Here is a 12,749-nt window from a genome sequence, read left to right on the forward strand (position 1 = left end):
GTCATGTGAGATGTACCAAACAGGACCGGGCATCTCTTGTGCTTCGCCGACTCTGGTGGTTCACTGGTTTGCCAGGACAAGGGAGGAAGGCAGAGGGCTGAAACTAGGGGCTGAGGCCAGAGCTGGGGCACTGCTAGCTGTCACAATGGTCATCCCTTGTGGCTTTATCCCTTTCAGTGTGTTTCACAACAAAAGCGGGATAAAGAAAACAGATGGGCATGGGTGTACTTGGGTGTGGAGTTACTCTTTCAGTCCGTTGTCTGATCTTTTGATGTTTTCAGTTTTTTTTTTGGTCTGTTCCCATCCGTTCGTGATTCAAATGTAGATCCAGAGATAGCTTTAGTTCATCTGGGTCATGGTGTGTTAGAGGTGTCTGTCGGCTTGTGTGTGAGTCTCTCTGGGTTTTGTGTCCATGAATGCGTTACTCATATTGAGTGCAAAAAACTGCTTTGATCAGTTGTGCTTTCGTTCTCACCCTTCCTCTTTTATTCCACCCCTGTTTCTTTCTCTATTGAGCCGTTAATGTTTTGCAGCGACCCTTTGCTTGACATTCTCAAATCCGGGTTAAAAGTGTCGGAGACCCGCGTGGGAGTGTTTCTCACCATTATAAAGTACACAAAGAAGTATGGCTAAAATGGAGATGCTGTGCTTAAACACACACACACACACACACAAGAAAATATCAGAATGTACAAATATAAGTGCAGGGTATTACTTCACATTTCTTTTAATACCCTTCAGTTTTTGTGACTAATTAGAAAATATGATTAAGACTTACATATTTTTCCACAAATCCCACAAATATTTTTCCATTTAAAGCAGCAATATGGAGCTTTATAGGGCGTTTAGCTCATTGTTTTTGTTTTCAGGTGCACAACCTCATTTTTATCACCCCTCTCATCAGTGTCGTTTTCAGCCTCAGCTAGCAGCTGTTTTTAGCAATAATGCACAAAAGATTAACAATACCCAACACCAAGCGGCAGAGCGTTTAACAGCTGAAGAGACAGATATGTTCCTCAATAGTTGGTGGAGACCAAAATCAAGCCAATCAAGTTTTATTTACAAAGCACCTTTCAAACTAATTAAATCAAAGGGTTTTATAATTGATTGATAAGATCGAAACAAGACAAAAATGCATCGAAGATAAAGAGACCAATGCACAACAAATTAAATAAAACAAAAGAATACAACAGTGAACGAATGAATCTTGGTAAAAACAGAGGGAAATAATATAAAAGTTATTACTCAAACCACAGCATTAGAACACATAAGACACTGTATAAAATCTGAGTTAATAAACCATAGAATTATAAAACATTACATAAGAGCCAGACTAAACAGATGGGGTTTTAGTTTCTGTTTAAAAATATCAATATTTTCAGCGATTCTCAGATCTTCTAGAAGGCTAAAAAACAGAGTTTAAATGATTGAATATTGAACTCTGCTTGAAAAGACAATATTCATGTCAGTGTTGTCTTTAGAGATGGTTTCTGCTGCCAGCAAGTGGCCAAAATATCAGTTATTGATTGTTTATATGGCTTAAAACTGAGGCTGGGTATTGTTTGAAATGTTTCAATACTAAGGTCAATACAATACACTTTTGTCGATACTAAACTTGGCGAAATATAAACATGTTTTACAACAAAATCCTATTTTCCATTTGACAGCAAAAGCTAAAGTGACACAAGCGGTCGCTCAAGAAACCTGAAAAATTGTGTAAATTTGTCAAAATTTCAATTTGAATCAAGGACTGTTCGATCACGAAAAAAGTAAACAAGATTGTAAATCAGACCAAATACCAGCTGACAGTTTCACGACTCAGCGCCGCGGACACATTTTACTAAAACAGCATTGAGGTTCAGCACCCGGCCCTAAAAAACTAATTAAAAAAAATACACAGCCAGAGCTGGAGGTACTGCGTGAGACAAGCCAGTGAAAGAGATTTATGAAAGCAAGGACAGAGGAGGAGGTCAGGCGGGCGAACATGATGTTACTGCATTACCGCCTCAGCACATTAGTCCAGTGTATTCTTTACACATTCCACCCTGAAACAGGTCATTAGTACTGAGGATACGAAGCCCGGGCCCTCATCGCTGACTCTCTTTATCTCCCTCCGTCTCCATCTCTGCTGTGACCTGAGTGCTGCGTGTCTGTGTGCGTGTGCGTGTGTGTGTGTGTGTGTGTGTGTGTGTGTGTGTGTGTGTGTGTGTGTGTGTGTGTGTGTGTGTGTGTGTGTGTGTGTGTGAATGAATGAGGCCTCTCTGTCTCGGCCGGCTTGCCCAGCCAGCCGTGTCCTCGCTCTGCATCTCCTACGGTGTTTCACTAAACATGCTTGATTAGGCAAAGTACATTCCCGAAACCCTCTAATGGCCTGATGAGCCCTTGAGATGATTACTACGGACACATTAGCCCTGAGAGGGAGGTGCACGTTTGACCAGCTCTTTACCCGTTTACTAACCACCCGCCTCACGCACTCACAGGCGCACGTACAAATACCGTCGTCCCTCTAACCAAATTCGGGATGCAATTGAATTAAGATCAGAAACAGAGCTCGGGCTTGAAATAGGCCGACACTGACGGGTTCTAGGAAAGGTATACTGTACATGATGTTATCTTACTGACTGGATCATTTGATCAACATTACAGGGCAGCTAAGGAATTCAGGTGTAGCCTTGTGGAAGTCAGTCTGTTTATTAAAGCCATCATCCTCCCTTTTCCTTACATACTTCATGTCATTCCCATTCCTCCTCTTTCTACAGCTGCACTTTGTCTCCTTCTTTCAAAGCTCCGTTTTTATTAGCAGACTCACACTGCTGCATCTTTCTACACACACAGATCTAATATCTCTACCCAATTTATGTCCATGCTGCGCCTTCATCCTGTTTGTCACTATTAAAGGTTAGCTTGTTAATATAATGAGTCGGTGACAGAAACAGAAATCAAAGTAATTCACAAAATATGGCTTTATTTCACATCAAATCCTTAATGTGTTTAAAAAAAATTAGACATTTTCAAACCCTCTCATGCAGTAAATTGCTTTCCTTTCCTTAGAAATTTTTTTTTTTTGGAGTTCTTCTTTTTTTGTTGACACATATTGCCTCCAGTCCTACACACACACACACACACACACACATGAAATCCCCACCCAGCCCTCATGACCCAGTCTGTCTGTGTTCTTATTTATCAGGTTGTGTCTGTGTGCTTGTTAAAGTGACCATGCCTTTGTGTGTTGGGGTTGTTTGTGCCCTCTGGCCCAGTGATGCGATGCCCCGCCCCCAGCCAATAACTGCCATCTTACCCTACAGCGCTCCACTGTGCTGTACATGCTCTATGTCCCAGAAAGAGTCCAGAAACGGAGGCTAACTTTGACTAAATCCACCATCGCACTTGAGAGTAGTGACATGAAACTGCTCCCTTCCGAGCCAACGTAGGAGAGGGAGAGAAAAAAGCACAAAAACAAGGCGTTCACATTCGCATTTTCGTAAAGTTGTAGATGTATTTAGTCAGCACATCCTTTCTGTCATGTTTGTTGTTTTCTATAGTTTGTTTCTGTGGTAGATATTTGGTTTGTAATGATATGGAATATTATTGTATATGATTTAAATTTCTCTGGTGTGCCAGATTTGATGACGACAATGAAGATGAACCCGAAGACTATCATGATTATTATCGTATTGACAGTGACAATGAAGCAGTACTGTGAGCAGCACTGAGGTGTTGTGTTTCCTCTTTGGATGCTGAATCTGAAAGGAAATGGAAGAGTAAGAGGAGGAGTGAATGAACTCATACAGACTTAAGTTCTCCTGCGAAGCGGATTCTCCTGCTACTGTGAAGGACCCCGTCGTCCTGTGGCCCCCCACCAGAGGCTGACTCCCCCCCCCCCCCCCCCCCCCCCCCCCATTGCCCCTAGGGCCCTCGGGGGCACGCCGTTATCCGATGACAACACATGTCCCTACTACGTGTACATAACCTTGATGCTTACATGTAATTTAAGTGCAGTAGCTGCATGACGACACAGCCTCTGTGTGTGTACAGAAGTAGCGGCGTGTGAATTTGTACAGTACATGCAAGTGTGTGTGTGTGTGTGTGTGTGTGTGTGCTTGTGTCCGCGAAGAAATCTGTCTGTCGTCACTCAAAACGAAACACGTGCATGCACCCTCCGACAACTGCCCAGTACACACATCCCCTCTACACACACGCTACACACACACACACGCCAACACACTCCAGCAGCTGTTCACCATTCTCCACATTGTCCTGAGCTCTGCCTGTCACTCCGCATGGAGACTTTGCTCTATGTCAACTTTCTTATTCTAATAAACCACTCAGACATTGATCTTGAAGGTGTCATCATTGACTGCTGTGTGTTTGATATCCTCAATTGATTCGTATCATTTATAATAACATTAAATAACCTGTAGCGCAGTGATTATTGCAACATGAAATACGTTGTTTTCAAATAAGACTGTGGTATGTTACCTATTATGTGCTTGAGTTGCACAGTAGTGGAAGAAGTGTTCAGATTGTTTATTGTTTGTGTTCACTGGTTCAGGCTAACGCTAAATGCTAACATGACCCGATGTGACTGTAGAGCTTCATTCAGCTCAAAACGTTTCGAATTTGAGGAGCGCAGTATAGAGTGACCGAGTGGACCGGTTATACTGGGATAGAGGGACCGAGTGGACCGGTTATACTGGGACAGCGGGACTGGTTATACTGGGATAGAGGGACCGAGTGGACCAGTTATACTGGGACAGAGGGACTGAGTGGACCGGTTATACTGGGATAAAGGGACCGAGTGGACCGGTTATATGAAGAATTAGAGAATGAACGAGTAGAGAAGCTGAACCTGCAGCAGACTGGACTTTGCAGTGCCGTTTAGACAGAGTACGACAACAACACACTGCTGAACTACTTGAACTCTCCAGATGAGAACGTCAACACACACTTCGTTGCGACCACGCTGTTGCCTAGCAACATAGTGGCGAGAGCGCGCTACCCGCTGTGTAGAAACTGTTTAGTTTCTCCTTTGCTGTAGCTGCAGCCGCTGTGGAGTTTTTATTGTACATGCATGTGTACGTACGTCTGCTTGGTGATATTTTATTCAACTGTTGATTCTAAAATAAAGAGTAATTTAATGCAATCTATTGTTTAGCCTACTCTTTAATTCAACAATAGTATCATATAAATGAACCCCCCCACCCTTCTAAAATGTAACACAGTCACTGACCTGCACTATAAATTACTAAAGATTAGAATTATAGGAGTATATAGTAGTAGGCTACTCTTTCCACCTCTGAGAGCTCTGAGCAGCATTACAGCTCGAAGCTGCACACGGTGTTGTAGTGTAGTACCATCAGTCTTTATTAGAGGGCGCTAAAGCTCTAAAATACACTTTATGAGTGTTGCAATAAAATGCCAAAAGCCTGGAGCAAGACTTCTGCATATTCAGTAGAACAATCATAAAAATATGTAAATCAGTGACAGAAATTGTCATTTACCTGTCAGTTCATATTGCCGGTATAGACAGATATTTACTTCACCCCCCCCCCCCCCCCCCAAAACCAGCTCCTCTTCCCTCTGGGGAGCCTATCAGGCCATTTCACATCTGTTGAGTGGTGGAGGACTGTGAGGACCTGTCGGGAGCTCTCTTTCGTTGATGTTTTATGGGACTGAAGCTCTCTGCTGCAGTACTTGATTGATATAGGGATGAAGGAGGAGGAGGAGGGAGGTGGACAGTGACTGTGTCGCACCCTGCGTGCAATTACACTGGAGCATTTGGGGCATCCTTGTTCACTCTCCTCTGCAGATTTAAGGTGACTGCATGTGCCAGCTTTGGGATAATTTACAGCTTGTTTACACCCGGCCCAGATCTGTGAAGAACTATGAGGGAGTGTACCTGACACCATGCAGTCCCTCATCCATCTATCTGTCTCTCTATCTATCTATCTGTCTGTCTGTCTGTTTATTTCTTCCTCTCCTTCCCTCCTGCAGCCTCCACACACACAAACACTCACACACACACACTCACTCTCTCTCTCTCTCTCTCTCTCTCTCTCTCTCTCTCTCTCTCTCTCTCTCTCTCTCTCTCTCTCTCTCTCTCTCTCTCTCTCTCTCATTATGATGAATCGGATTAATGAAGAGGCTGAAGCAGTGCCAGTGGGTATACTCTCCTTGATTTCACTCCTCCACAGCTGAGCTCCATGTAATGCCAGCTGGCGTCTCAATATTTGGTCTCCAAATATCTACTCTTTCTCAAAAACTAGACATGCTTATTTTCCTTCATACTGTTTGTTGGTGTACAACAACTCGACAAATTTAGATTTGACCAAAAACAACATGTTGTGTGCGCCAGAGTGGTAGATACATTTTCTAATATGTTATTGTGATCAGGGTGTGTGAGGGAAGAAGCTGGTCAGCAGCATAATAACAAATTAAGGGTTTTATTTACACAAAATGTATGTCCAAACCACTAACAAACACGTTGATCCAACACGTTTAACAGTTAACAAGGAAAAGTGATGCGATAATCGAATCATTTAATGAACACTGAAACATTTATACTTTTCTGGTCAGACACGAACACTAACAGAGGGGACAGGTGGACATAACATACATTGTACTCCACTATTTTACCTGGCTCTATAATTTAGCGAGAAACTATAATTGAACAAACAGGAGACCAACGCGTTTCAGCTTGTGGCCCTGAGACCCTGATGAAAGTTCGGTCTCTTTTGAAAGAGAGAAGAGGAGGTTCTGACCGCTCACTCGCTATGATATTATCGAAACAATGTAGCTGTTTACCGTGTAGCTGTAAACATCGCCTCGTGAAAGAGCAGAGGTCAAATAAAACGGTTTGGGGGAAACACAACTCAGCCTGTGCAGCTGGTAGACTGGGCCTTAACATTGTGTCATGCAGACACATGGTGGAAAAGTCATGATGTGAACTCTCATTTGTGTGATACATTAATACAGGCATGCTTAATTGATAAGAAACCTTCCTACATACACACACACACACACACACACACACACACACACAAAATAGAGTTATGTGTGAGTTATGTGGGTGTGATAAACCTGAAAACACTGCATCCAAAAAAATATTTTTATATGTAAACATAGAAGTATAATATATCTAATCAGTGTCTTTTCTGTTATTGTCTCTTTATATCTCTAACGTGAGATGTTGCTCATAAATCAGACAATATTCCTTACACAATAACTGCTGCATCATATTGCAGGTGCTTTGCAATAACAACCTTGACCACCAGGTGGCGGTGTTAGCTGTTGGGGGGGGGGGGGGGGGAACTAAAACAGAGCTGAAACCACTCAAATCGAGAGAGTCAATTGAATTGTTTTGTCTCCTCCAGCGTTTATTCCCAGTTGGCTCCGAGAGAGATCAAATCATTCCAATCTAAAGCACATGTCGTATATATGATTTAAATATTTTACACAAAAATGCTTGGAATGTAATAATGGATTGAGAACTTCATGGGGAAGTGATCGGAGAGAAAAGCATGGCAGTAAGAGGGAAGTAATGAAATAGGAACTACACGGGGGGTGAAATGTATGCAAAGGGTAGAGATGAAGGGGGAATTCAGTGGAGTTGTGTTTATGGACAGGAGCTTCAAATTTAATTTGGCAGTTAAAGTGGGAGCACAGAGCCCCCAGGTGGACACGCTGTATATCTTTTCAGTTTTTGACCACATGGCAGCATGTTACAGATTTGCTCGTGGCATGTTATCCACAGAAGTAAACCTGATATACATATTTGTTCTTATTTGTGGGGAAAAGTTGTGTTGTGTAAGCTGAGATGAGCTCCTACACAGGAGGTACTCGTGATCTGGTAATGTCTTGGTTTGGTGAGATGTCTCTGGAAGTAGATGTAAAACTCAAGGTCCAGTAGCGTAACATTTTATTTCTTTATGTGTTAACTCTGCATTCTTGTTTATTTTCTCTGCACAAGCCTTTCCCTTAGAGACATAAGAGGTGCGTTTAGTTCACTGCAGTAAGATAGCTACCACATATTTAATTCACTACTCAGCTATGTATGAACACAGAAGAAAGAAACACTGCCTGTTTGGAGGTACTGGGAGCTCTGCAGTCCAAGAGTGCTGTGCAAACTAAACCTCTACATCTTATCATTTTACATCCAAACACATCTCTCCACCTTTGTTTCGTCTGATTTCTAAGTGGAGTCTGATAGCCGCACATTACGAGCAATAACCCCGGCAGCAGTCGTACATGATATGCACATCTGTGAGTCGCCGAGAGCGCTTTAGGCCTAATTACAGTGTGGCTGGGTAGGTGTAATTGGAAAATCAACAGGGTGCGTGAGTAAATGTGTGAAGGCCTAATTGGCAAGTCAGCAGGGTGTGCAGCTGCACCCTGTAAACAGTGTGAGAAGGACACGACAAACATCTTCATGAACACAAACACCTCTGAGTTTGTGTTTTTGTGTCTGCAGTCTCAACACTGAGAAGACATGCATGAAAAGCAGATTTTTCATGACCGCAGGCTACAGTATGTGAGCTGTAAGTAAACCTTTTTTTTTTTTTTTTTTATCCTTCCAGTGCGTTATGGTGTGTAAGGCCTCGGGCATCTTTTCTCGTCCATCACACCACCGCAAACAACATGCTATGATCAAGCAGTAGATTTTTTTTCCTCCTCTCTCTTTCCCCTTGTTTCCTGTCACCTCTAAACCACCCACTATCACTCAAAGCTTCTTTTTTTATGTAATTTAAAACAGAATACATATATATACATTTTTTTTAAAAGGAAAGCAAAAGACATTTACGCTGATGACGTAATACATGATGATGACATAATAAAGCCACTTTCTAAGTGCTAGCTGTAAATTGTCTGCAGCACCCTCTTTGTTTCCAGCAGTGTGACACCCTTTGCAGCAGTTTGATCCTTTTCTCACATGGTACAGTTTTGCCCGGGCAAAAAAAGAGAGTAAAGTGAGCAGCTTTTGACAGAACAGAAGGTTTTGCATATCAAAGTGTCTGTGGCAGCAACACGGTCCAAGAGACTCCTATTTGACAGACAATACTGCATTGTGCAAAATTGGCCAATTATCCTACAGTTTGATATCGTATCATTACTGCACTGCAGTGTTCAAAGAAAAAGTAAAAAAGAAAACCAAGTCTTGATAGATATGTTAAGTTTCACCATTTCTTTTTTTAATAAATAACAGTCGTTATCCTGTCGGTGGGGTAAAGACAAAATGAGATTTTGATATACTCTTGTCGTCACTGAGATTAGAAGAAGTCGAGATATTATTTGCCATCACATTCAATCAAAATGTCATTAACTCCTATAATTCATTACACACTCCTTCACGGTGTTAAACAAATCTCTGTATGTGGGGCGATGTTCTTTTCTCTTTAATGAATAAAGCCAAGATTTCTTTTCTGTTATATGAGCTGCCTGTGTGACGAGGCTGCAGGCCACATGGATTTACACTTGATGAAAGAGTTTATCGGGGCAGTGGAGCAGAATACTCTTTTCTTGATGGGCTCTTTTGTCCCCTCTTTAATGCAACCTTCATTTTGCCTCAATCTCTTTCTCAATTTTCCAGTAAATTGTCCTCTTTTTTTTTTTTTTTTTTTTTTTTCTTCGCTCCAGCACACAAAGGTGTTTACCTGCTTTATGTGATGCTGAGATTACCTCTGCCATTGTCCAGCTTTGCTTGTTGTTGAGGCAACCATGCGTTTCCATGGAAACCCGGTTCAGGGGTCAGCACGTTGCAGATGCGCTTTGCGAAGCAAGATGTGAAACTGCAGTAAATTGGGCAGTCGTGACTGGACTTTGAGTGAATTCTGGGTGTTCATGCTGTGCTGTTTCCTCTTCACGTTAAAACATAAATATTGCTGTTTGTCCACTCATCCAGCTCCCTGAAACCTACTTTTCTTATTACAAAAGTGCAACAATTTCACATCCCTGAAGCCCACATGTGTGTATCTGCATTCAATTTCAAGTGTTAACATGCTATTTTATCCGATTGTATTAGTATTCATTTAACCTTAATAATCTTTTTGTTTTTGTGTGTGTCGTGTGTGCATGGGTGAGTGCTACACGTGTCATTTTGTATTGTGGCTATATATTTGTGTTAGTGTGTCAGGCCTGGTCCTGGTAATTATCTGTAGTACTGATGTGCTGTAACACAATACCGGCTGGCTTAATTGAAAACCGAGCCTCCTCTGAGCTATTATAGATCATTCGCCGTGATAGTATTATCTTGTGCCTTGTCTTTCCGCTGTCCACCAACTGAAAGCGAGACCAACAGGACTGATAGACGGTACTCGCTTTCTCTGACCTGGTCAGCTCAACTCAACTCGCTCACTTGACACCGTTTGTTGAGGAAAGATCCAAAGTGAGGCGCTTTTTAAGTTCAGGCTTTAGTGAGTAAAAACCAAAGGTCTAGACTACTGTCACAGCAGTAGGCCTAGAGATAATGTATGGTAAATTAATTTCATGCAGGATATTTCACATTCCATGTTTAATCTGATGCAGAGAAATGATAGAACTTATGGTATTATATGGATAGTTAAAGGTTCTCAATACGGAATACAGGACAGGGATTGCCTCCGCACGGCTCTCAACATGGCGACGACTGAGCCGGCAGCTAACAGCGCGAACAGTGGAAACTGCAAACAATGGCAACAGTGCTGACAGCTGACAGTGTTAACCGTCGGGAAAGGGTGTGCGCTATGTTTCTGTGGCAATGCTGTGGGTTAGGATGGCGTTATCAGCGGGATTGCAACACACAGAGAAGTAGAGCGACTTCATTCTCTGCTCAAGTAGACATTACTCCACCATATCTTTACGTAGCAAATAGTGGTTTGCTGCCATATCGATGCTCTGAATGCCCGATATAGAACCTTTAACCAGACAAAGGTCAATCACAAGGTAGACGCATCCTAAAGTATATCCTGCTTTATGGTCTATTTTAGACCAAATAAGAGCGTAATTTACTAAATGAACATCATGCTGGATTGAAGAAGATTTGAAACTAGCAATTGAGACCATAAACTCATGTCTACAATGTTTACTGAGGTAATAAATCAAGTGAGAAGTAGAGCCATCTCTTCATAGACAAATACAGTCTGACTTCTTTATGCAACCAGAGGAGTCACCTCCTGCTGGTTATTAATAAGAATGCAAGTTTAAGGTAACTCTTCATTGACTTCATTTTTTCAGACCTAGAGGTCACCACCTGGAATAGTTTAGGGTCAAGGTTCATGTTCTTATGTCAATTTTATAAAATATCTTCAAACAAACCATCTGAGAGTCCACTCTTAGGCTTTATGCTATTATGTTATGTAGAGTTAAGGGTAAACAAATACATATTGCTTCATTTTAAGGGGCCACAAGCCCAAAACATTGAGAACAAACTGAGCTAGGGGACACTGTGTCCACACAAATGATGGAGTAGAAACATGTGAGCGTGTCCTTCTGCGTTTTACACCAATTGTTGCACGTTCTTTCGGTGTGTAGTTCCCTGGTTGTGCATGTTCATGTGCACAATAGGTTCAAATTGTCGCGTCTCCATTATCATGTGTTTTCACCATCCTATTCACTCCTCCATTCATCACTGCTCTGTGTTGTGCAAATAACAGGATGAGAAAGATCCCGGCCTTGCCCTGCATGTAAGATGACGAGGGAAATGTGCTCTTAGGTTCAGACTTACAGAAAGCAGGTTTGACTTCCCCTCTTTTTGTTTTACATCCTGCATCATGCCTGCTCCTAATATCAATGTATTCTTCTCACCTCGCACGCTGTAATAGTAAGAAAGGCAATTAAAAACCCAACTTTTTATTAGCTTGTTGGTTGTGATCAGATAATGATGATGCATATACTAACACATTGGGACCAACATTGTTTACAGCCAGCTTCTCCGAATCCAAAAACGTTGCAAATTCAGCTGGTTTTACTGTGTATAGAGTCAGAGAGCTCTGTTGACATGCTTCTTTTTAAAGAGATTAAGTTACTTGATTACAGCCGCTGGGACTTTTTATTATCTCCAGGTGTAATTTTACAATTTTCCCCTGATTGCCTCTGTTCAGTCACATCCAGTTAGAGCCGATGAGTAACCAAAACATCACCTCATTTCAGCAGCTTTTGTTCACACACACACAGAGAAAGACCCAGTCTTCCTTGTAAACACGCCCACAGCAGACTGCACGAGAACAATCGGTCTCCATGACAATATATTAGCAGATATGTGTGCATGTGTGGATGCATGTTTCACCCTAGAACGTCATGTTCAATTATATAAGACTCTTTATTCTCTAATAGCCCAGTGAGAAATTGAGCATTTCATCATCGCTTTCATCGGCGAATAATATGAAAGGATGGGAGCGTCACCCAGAGTCCCATTTATAATTAGCTTATGTACAGGTGAACAGCAATTGCAAATAATATTCCTCTTTCTTTTTCTTCTTGGGTATATGTTAACATTATTTATAAGAGTATAAGCCTTAAAATCTCTCTCTCTCTCTCTCTCTCTCTCTCTCTCTCTCTCTCTCTCTCTCTCTCTCTATCTCACCCTCTCTTTCTCTGACTGTCCTTAATCCATTTACTTCTTTTATCCACAGATTGCACAACTGATCACAAGTTGCAATCGCAAGATGTGGAACAATCGCAGTGTTTGTGAAACTGGACGGGAAAACACAAATATCTTTGTTGTCTTGTCTGTGTCCTCATTTCTGAAACCGACATGCTGCGACACGTTTTTTTAC

This window comes from Anarhichas minor, unplaced genomic scaffold, assembly GCF_050575085.1.
Source record: "Anarhichas minor isolate MPS153535 unplaced genomic scaffold, ASM5057508v1 ptg000010l, whole genome shotgun sequence".
Classification (NCBI taxonomy): domain Eukaryota; kingdom Metazoa; phylum Chordata; class Actinopteri; order Perciformes; family Anarhichadidae; genus Anarhichas; species Anarhichas minor.